The sequence below is a fragment of the Scyliorhinus torazame genome, chromosome 2 (genome assembly GCF_047496885.1).
Source record: "Scyliorhinus torazame isolate Kashiwa2021f chromosome 2, sScyTor2.1, whole genome shotgun sequence".
NCBI classification, from domain to species: Eukaryota; Metazoa; Chordata; class Chondrichthyes; order Carcharhiniformes; family Scyliorhinidae; genus Scyliorhinus; species Scyliorhinus torazame.
Window position 1 is genome coordinate 192,231,170 of NC_092708.1, and position 9,526 is coordinate 192,240,695.

The window sequence follows — 9,526 nt, forward strand, 5'->3', positions numbered from 1 at the left end:
TTGTGCAGAATCATACCTCCCCATAAAACACCGCATTTATTTTCTCCCATGTCAGCTTTCCTTACCATTAAGCTGATCTCCTGAAGTTGTCATGAGAAACACTGCATTCTGGAATGTATTGAATTGTATTGACTGCAATAGGGACATTGCTTCATATCCTCCTGCAAGCCAATTCAATCATCCAATGGTCAGAAGACATGACAATGCCATTGTGTACTGCCCTCATGCACATGCGATCAGTGGTGCTGCTGGTCATGTACAGGACTCCTGATTAAGCCTCCACTCAGGTTAAAGACACAAGATCGTATGTTTGTTCTCAATACAAGGACACACTGAGAACTGATTTTCCTTCTACAGGAAAAACAAATATTTCAGAAATGAATGCTATTTGATAAATACAAACGGCTGCAAGACCTCATTAAAAAAGGGCTCTTGCATTACATGACAGAAATTAACAGTTAAAACAGCTTGCATAAGCTCCCACAGCCAACAAACATAGGTAGTACGGACACTGATGACATAAACAAATCTTCAAAAAAACAAGAAGGGAGTTAAACTAATTGCGTTGTTAAACATGTGTTCCACTAATGGATCTCTTTTGTTGAAGATGATTGCTTTTGTGTCATTTCAAGATTTTTGCCTGATCAAATGGTCAATGAAGATTCAAACAGTAGACAGGAATGACAAATAAAAGGTTACCACAGAAAGCTTATGGTTCCTTAACAAAAACACAACATATTCCACATGGTGTTTGTATGCAAAATGTACTCGGGAATTTAGTACAGAAAATGTAAACTACTTCAAATGGGCAATAATACTGCCAGGACTTCTTCAACAATTCAGGGCATATTGTTGAAACACCAGCTCAGTTGACACTACTAAACAGCAACCAGTAACACAAAAATAACAGTCAGTTGCTGACTGTAATTTTCAGTAAATATTTAATAACTGCATAAATAGCTGTTGCAATATTAGTTTGTTCTTTACTTTAAAAAAACCTCATAAGTACAAGTAGCATGGTTGAAGTTTGTCACTTACACATGGAATCACATTTAAAATACACAAATGGTTTTGTGATTCCTGCTATTAGGTCGCTGACATTTGCCCCGAACACAAGTGAACTTGCTCTTAACTATAAATCAAATGCATAGATACTGCACCATTCTCCTGACACACATGCCAACAAGACACAGGACATTCATACACCCATGGGTCAGAGGGCACTCAAGATCAGCACAAAATTGGAGTGCAACTGCACACATCCAATAAAACCCCATATAGCAAATGGCAGCATTCACAATAACGTGGCTCAGTGGATACAGCTTCACACACAGCCAATGCCATAAAAGCACACTCCCCTCCGCGAGAACACCTGACCCCCCCCCCCCCTCCTCCTCCCAAACAAACTGAGTTGGGGAGATTTCCCCCTCCTCCCCCACCAGGGACACACCACCCCCCCACACCAGGGGTGCACCCTCCCCCACCAGGGGTATAGCAATCCCCCCCTCGCCCACCAGGGGCACGACCCCCTCGCCCACCAGGTAACCACTACCCCCCCTCGCCCACCAGGTAACCACTACCCCCCCCCCTCGCCCACCAGGGGCACACCCCCCTCGCCCACCAGGGGCACCCCCCTCGCCCACCAGGGGCACCCCCCTCGCCCACCAGGGGCACCCCCCCTCGCCCACCAGGGGCACCCCCCCTCGCCCACCAGGGGCACCCCCCCCTCGCCCACCAGGGGCACCCCCCCTCGCCCACCAGGGGCACCCCCCCCCCTCGCCCACCAGGGGCACCCCCCCTCGCCCACCAGGGGCACCCCCCCTCGCCCACCAGGGGCACCCCCCCTCGCCCACCAGGGGCACCCCCCCCTCGCCCACCAGGGGCACCCCCCCTCGCCCACCAGGGGCACCCCCCCTCGCCCACCAGGGGCACCCCCCCTCGCCCACCAGGGGCACCCCCCCTCGCCCACCAGGTAACCACCACCACCCCTCGCCCACCAGGGGCACCACCCCTCGCCCACCAGGTAACCACTACTCCCCTCGCCCAGCAGGTAACCCCCCCCCCCCACGCCCACCAGGTAACCACCACCCCCTCGCCCACCAGGGGCACACCACCACCTCTTTCCCCGAAGACTAATTTTTAAAACGCCAACCACCTGCAACACATCTTTCTCTCTTCTCCCCTATCATCATTAATCACCCATGTCCGCAACTCACCAGGTCCGGGAGTCCAAGGCAGGCCCGAGGTCGTCAGGAACACCGGAGGGGCGGGAAACAGGTGAAGAAGCAGAAAGAACCTCCAATCCCGGGTACCGAGGATTGTAGGTGTAGGTTGGGGTGGGCAGGTGAAGAAATGGGGCGGGGGGGAAGGAGTGGAGTCGGTCGGCGGGAACAATAGTCGGCGTCCCGTCGGGTCAACGCGGGCCCAACCGAGGGAGACCTGAGGAGAGGGGTGGGTGGGAAGGGAGGGAGGGGAAGGGAGGGAGGAGGGGAAGGGGGAGGGAGGGAAGGGGGGGGGTTGAGGGTGAATAGGAAAGGTTTAGTGAGGGGGGAGGGGGAAAGCCGTTACCCGACTGCCCACCAGCTGCTACTGCTGCTGTCGCCTCTCAGACTGAGCGCCAGACGCACTACCCGCCGCACAGTACTGGCAGCGCGAGACCAACCGCCGCCGCCGCCCCGCCCTCGACCAATCAGCGGCGTCCGAGCCGCACCCGTCCCCACCAATCAGCGCCACTGTGCCCCGCCCGCCACCAATCGCCGCCGCCATGGTTGCCTTCCTCCAATCAACAGCCGCGGTGCCACCTCACTACCCCGCCAAGCAGCACCCACCACAGTCCAAACAGCGGCCGCCCTCTCCTAGCCACCACCAATCAACGCCGCCTTCCCATTTTCAGCCAATCGACGGCGGGCGAGCCGTTCTGGATTGACCAATCAACGCCGCCGTTTCCCGTGTCCGCCATTCAGCGTCGCCGCCGCTCGTCCTCAGCCAACCGGCTGCAAAGCACAACCTGCCAATCACAGGTGCGAGTCAGCGGCAACCATGCGCACACCGTCCTCGACCACGCCAATGAAGGCCGCCGGCGTCACACGCACATGATCGCCACATCGGCAGCCAACCAGCCGCGAGCGCAACCACGCGCATCCGCAGGAATGCGGGCAAAGGTAGCAACACAGGGCGTCTGTGAGGGCGGGGACGAGGGCAGTCCACTCGTGGGCGCTGTGAAGTCGGCCCCATGGGCTGAAACCGCAGCTCCCATTGGACAAAGGCGCATCACGGGATCGGGGATCTGCAACAATCGTCTCCCGCCTGGCCATTCTCATCCAATCACGGGACAGGGCTGCCAGGGTCACTGAGTTCACAGAGGGCCAATCACAAAGCGAGGTCACGATGGTGCAATGGTCAGCATTGAGGATTCCTGAGACACATTCTCCAAAAACGACTTTGTTGCTGCTCAATGGCAAAGCAGAGAGGATGCAGAAGAATATAAAGCCCAGGCCCCAGTTTATTGTTTTATTTATTAATGATGAAAGTCGCGTTTTTAAAAACACACTGGGCAACCCGTAATAGGATCTGACAACGACTCAGCTGGTCTGGCAACCTCTATGGAGAAAGAAACAGTTAATGTTTCAGTTATGCCCTCCACTCATTGTTTCCTGGACGGCCACTTACCTCACCACCTTTGGTGATCTTCCCTCCACAGCCTCCCATAGCCTGCAACACATCTCCCCCAACCTCGCACAGTCCGCTTTTGGTTTGATTTGATATATTGTCACATGTACCGAAGTACAGTGAAAAGTAGTTTTTTGTGGCCGAGGGAACGTACACCGTAGACAAAAAAAATAATCAACAGAGAACATTGACAAATGGTACAAATGCTTCTACCTCCTCCCCCAAAATCCACAAACAGGCTGCCCTGGTAGACCTATGGTATCAGCCTGCTCCTACCCCACAGAACTAATTTCTTCCTATCTTGACTCCATCTTCTCTCCCCTTGTCCAGTATCTTCTCACCTACATTCATGATTCATCCGATGATCTACGTCAAACCAACAATTTCCAATTCCCTGGCCCTAACCACCTTCTCTTCACTTTTGATGACTAATCCCTCCATCTTCACCCACGAGGATGGTCTGAGGATTTTCCACTTCCTTGAGCAGAGGCCTGAACATTTCTCGTCCGCCACCACTCTCCTCCGCCTGATGATAGACTGGCCACCTATGTCCCTTATAAGCCCACCGATTCTCACAGCTATCTCGATTACAGCTCCGTTAGGACTCCATACCACTCTCCTAGTTTCTCCATTGCATCTGCTATGATGCCACCTTCAAAAATGGTGCTGCTGACAAGACTGCTTTTTTTCCTTATCAAGGTTTCCCTCCCAGTGTGGTTAACGGGCACTCAACTGGGTTCGATCTATTTCTTGCACCTCTGCCCTCAGCCCTTCCCGTCCCTCCCAGAACCATGAAAGAAGTCCCACTTGTCCTCACTTTTCACTCCACCAGCTTCCGCATTCAAAGGTTCATCCTCCGTCATTTCCTCCAGTTCCCAACATGAAGCAAACACTAATAGATTCTTACCCTCACCACCCATCCGTCAGCATTCCGCAAGGACTTCTCCCTCCCAGACAGCCTGGTCCATCATGCCAAACTCACCACGGCACTTTTCCTTGCAATCGCAGATGGTGTAACACCTGCCCCTTTCCCTCCTCCCTCCTCAACGTTCAAGGTTCTAAACCCACCTTTCATGTTAAATAGTGTTTCACTTGCACTTCCTTCAAAGTGGTCTGTTGTATTCGCTACTTCTAATGCAGTCTCCTCTACACTGGGGAGACGAAAGAGAGACTGGGTGATTACTTTGCAGAACCCCTTCACTCAGTTCACAAGCATGACTTCAACTTTCCTTTCGTTTGCTATTTTAACTCAGCACCTACTCTCATGCCCACATGTCCGTCCTTGGCCTGCTGCAATGCTCAAGTGAAGCCCAGCACAAACTGAGGAGCAACATCTCATTTCCAGTTCGGCATGTTGCAGCCCTCGGGACTCAACTTTGAATTGTTTACATAGAACATACAGTGCAGAAGGAGGCCATTCGGCCCATCGAATCTGCACCGACCCACTTAAGCACTCACTCCCCCCCCCCCCCCCCCCCCCCATCCCAGTAACCCCTCCTAACCTTTTTTGGTCACTAAGGGCAATTTATCATGGCCAATCCACCTAACCCGCACGTCTTTGGACTGTGGGAGGAAACCGGAGCACCCGGAGGAAACCCATGCAGACATGGGGAGAATGTGCAGACTCCGCACAGACAGTGACCCAGCAGGGAATCGGAACCTGGGACCCTGGCGCTGTGAACCCACAGTGCTAATCACTTCTGCTACCGTGCTGCCCAATTGGGCAACTTTAAATTTTAACCTTTCTCCTCCATCTTAAACCCCCCCCCCCTTTCTTCCCATGTCTTTTTTTAAATATTCCACACATATATTGTCACAATGTAAAACACCCCCTCACACCAGGCCATCTGTCTTTTGTTCTTAAAGTTGCTACTTTTTGTTGCAGTTTCTTTTGCTCTAATATTCTCCCTCCTTTAATTTCTGATGAAGGGTCTCTGACTCACAAATGTTGGGCTGGATTCTTCGCCCCGCTGCGCCACATTTCTGCCCCGACCCACTGGCGGCATTCTCCGTTACACCGGCCGGTCAATGGGGTTTCCCATTGTGGGGCAGCCCCACGTCATCGGGAAACCCCGGCGCCGGCAAAACGGAGAATCACGTCGATGGAGAATCCCGCCCGTTCACTCTGTTTCTCTCAGGGTGACTCAGTGGTCAGCACTGCTGCCTCACAGCGCCGAGGACCTGGGTTCGATCTGGCCCCAGGTCACTGTCCTTGTGGAGTTTGCTCCTTGTGGAGTTTCTCCCTATGTCTGCGTGGGTCTCACCCCCACAACCCAAAGATGTGCAGGGTAGGTGGATTAGCCACGCTAAATTGCCCCTTAATTGAAATTTTATTTTTGAAACTCTGTTTCTCTCCTGATTGATGCTGGCAGGTCTGCTATATTTTTCCAGCCAGGTCTGCTATGTTTTTCCAGCATCCTTTGTTTTTTTCAGATTCATGCATCCGCAATAATTTGCTTATTTTAATATTTCAATTGACTGGATGAATGCAGGTCAGAGGCTGGGAATGCTGCGGTGAGTACCTCACCTGCTGATTTGATTTTGATTTGATTTCTTGTCACATGTGCCAAAGTACAGTGAAAAGTATTGTTCTGTGGCCAAGGGAATGTACACAGTACGTACATAGTAGACAAAAAAAGAATAATCGACAAAGAACATTGACAAATGGTACATCGACAAACAGTGATTGTTTACAGTGCGGACGAAGGGGCCCAAAAATGCAAATACATGAGCAAGAGCAGCATAGGGCGTTGTGAATAGTGTTCTTACAGGGAACAGATCAGTGCAAGGGAGAGTTGTTGAGGAGTCCAGTAACTGTGGGGCAGAAGCTGTTCCTATGTCTGGATGTGCGGGTCTTCAGACTTCTGTATCTTCTGCCTGATGGAAGGGGCTGGAAGAAGGCAAAGCCTGGGTGGGATGGGTGTCTGATAATACTGACTCCCCAAAGGCTCTCCATCATCTACAAGACACAAGTCAGGAGTGTGATGGAATATTCTCCATTTGCTCAAACAACACTCAAGATGTTTAAAACAGCAGATCCTTGGGAAAGCTGGCAGTTGCAAGTTTCCCTCCAAACCGCACATGATCCTGATTTGGTAATATATTGCCATTCCTTTACTGCTGCTCAGTCAAAAGCTTGGAACAGCACTGTGTGTGTTCCTACGCCACATGGACTGCAACAACTCAAGTAGGTGACTCATCACCACATTTTCAAGGGCAATTAAGGTTGACCCATTCTTAAGCCTTCGGTATAACTGAAGGATCGCTACATACTTCAATAAATGACTGAGACTTTGCGTGGAATTTTACGACAAAACCTGAAGAAAGACTAGCAAACATGACGAAGAGTCATTCAGACTCGAAACATTAGCTCTGCCCTCCACACATGCTGTCAGACCTGCTGAGATTGTCTGGTATTTTCTGTTTTTGTTTACAAACATGAGGATTCCTTTGTGGGTCAGAGAATCCAGAGAAAGGGCAATCATATTCTTTAGCAATATAAATAATCAGAATCAAAGGGGGGTTTCGAAGCAAGTTGTAAACAGGGAAGGTTGTAAAATCCATTTACTCCAGATCACAAACAAATTATTAAGTTGGAGATAATTAACCTCAAGGTCTGTTTGAGGACATTCCAGAACTCGTCACGTAGCCATGGACATAAGCTGTAGGAATGGGGGGTTCTATTGTTTAATTCATCAGGGCGTTTGCTTCATAGGCAGTTTCCTTGCAGTTTCCTCTCTAGTTTTCTGCAGATTGCTAAGAAAAGGAAATCAAAGCCAATGGGTGTTGGTCGGGTCGGCAGCTAAGTTGAGAAAATATGAGTGCAGATGGAGGCTTAATCTCAGTTTGGATTTCATGAGGAAAAAGCTGCTAGAAGATTAACTCAACTCGCAGCTAGTAGAGGAAATCTAGAGTGGTCCTCACAGAGTCTTGTCACAAAAACAGCAATTAGCTGAATGAGCTGGGAAACATTGAGAAGGCAACCAGAACAAAGGAGTGAGGCATCCACAGTGATGAGGTATTAGGCATCCATTGTCAAGCAGAATCGACCTTGGAGAGTAGCTGGAACTGAGGAGAAATGAAGAAAATTCCAGAGGACTGTGGCATACATTTGAATGGCCCCAACAGAAGTTAATAGACAGAAGATATTATAAAGTAGAAGAGAGTTCTTGGGGAAAGCCATTAAAATGAGTGCATAACAAATGTAGTTATAAACCATAATGTGGAGTTATTAGTGCTTGTTTCATTTAAGTCTTTCATATACAGTTTATTTTTGTTTAAAACACAAAGTCTTGGTGTTGTTCTATGAGTTAAAATTATTTCTCTTTAAGGGTAGCACGGTGGAGCAGTGGGTCAGCCCTGCTGCCTCACGGCACCGAGGTCCCAGGTTCGATCCCGGCTCTGGGTCACTGTCCGTGTGGAGTTTGCACATTCTCCCCGTGTTTGCGTGGGTTTCGTCCCCACAACTCAAAGATGTGCAGGGTAGGTGGATTGGCCACGCTAAATTACCTCTTAATTGGAAAAAATTAATTGGATACTCTAAATTTAATTTTTTTAAATTATTTCTCTTTAAATGTTTCATTCCCTAACAGGGACATAACAAAAGCCATCGTGCCTTCCCCATGTTAATACTCACTGTTTCCTCGTGTCACAGTTGCTTCCTTTGCGAAACATCTTAAATCTGTGCCCTTTGGTTTTCGATCCTTCCAACAATGGGAACAGTTTCTCCCTATCTACGCTGTTCATACCTCTCATAATTTTGACCATCTCTACCAATCGCCTTTCAACCTTCTCTACTCTAAACAGAGCAGCCTAACCTTCATTTGCTCACCTCTCTCCTCACTGATGTCTCTCATCCCTGAAACCATTCTCTTTTTTTGTTATAAAGTTAGAGTACCCAATTATTTTTTTGCAATTAAGGGGCACTTTAGTGTGGCCAATCCATCTAACCTGCACATCTTTTGGATATGGATGTGAAATCCATGCAGACACAGGGAGAATGTGCAAACTCCACACAACAGTGACCTGGAGCCGGGATCCAACCCGGATCTTCAGTACCATAGGCAGCATCACCGTGCCATCCCCCTCAAACCATTCTCGTACACCTTTTCTGCACCCTCTCCAATGGGCTCACACCTTTCCTAAAATGTAGGTAGCATTCTGGGAGGAATTAGCCACAATACTCCAGTTGAGACTGGACTGGTGTTTCATGAAGCTTCACCAGTACTTCCTTGCTTTTGTACTCTATGCTTCTATTTATAAAGCCCAGAAACCTGTAAGTCTTATTATCCGCTTTCTCAACCTGCCCTACCACATTCAGTAATTTGTGCATAGACACCCCCACTCTTGCTGCACCCTCTTTAAAATTGCACCTCATGCACCATCCCTCCTCATTCTTTCTATCAAAATGTATGACCAGGACTTTTCTGCCCTGCTGTGGTGGGACCTGCACAGAGGATGCAGTAGGCCAGCTAAAAGTCCATTGACCGTCGGTGGGATCGGAATATCTTGGTGGAGGGCAGGGAAGGAAAATTCAGCCCTTAGTTGGTCATAGCCAAAAAGGGGCATGTGGAGCAGTGGGATTGGTTTTGACTTGTTTATGTCCCCAGCAGATGTTATATGAAGAGCAAGGCAGATCCCAGGGGGAAACCTGTCTTACTGATCAAAACTTTTTTTGTATTTTGAAAATGAGAAGAAAACCTACTGATCCCAGAAGCATAGAACTCCAGTAACCCCAACAGAATTTTTAACATTGAAATCTTTGTAATTAAGAATACAAAACTTAATCACATAAGATTAAAGTTACACAGTTACAACAGTCTGACAAGGGGACAGCACAGTGGCACAGTAGTTAGCA

General features: G+C 49.3%; 1 protein-coding gene across 26 annotated transcripts in view; it reads right to left on the reverse strand.

Moving 5' to 3' along the window:
- LOC140394487 (poly(rC)-binding protein 3) overlaps positions 1 to 2,614 on the reverse strand; it is a 283,234-nt gene extending 280,620 nt beyond the window's left edge. For 9 of the 26 annotated variants that reach the window (XM_072481831.1, XM_072481924.1, XM_072481857.1 and 6 more), the window contains exon 1: positions 2,217 to 2,607. The gene's annotated coding sequence lies outside the window, so the exon portion shown is untranslated. Of the gene's footprint in view, positions 1 to 2,216 lie in introns of all 26 variants that reach the window. The other 17 variants (XM_072481933.1, XM_072481937.1, XM_072481907.1 and 14 more) reach the window with 6 other exon arrangements.
- Positions 2,615 to 9,526: the final 6,912 nt, after the last annotated feature.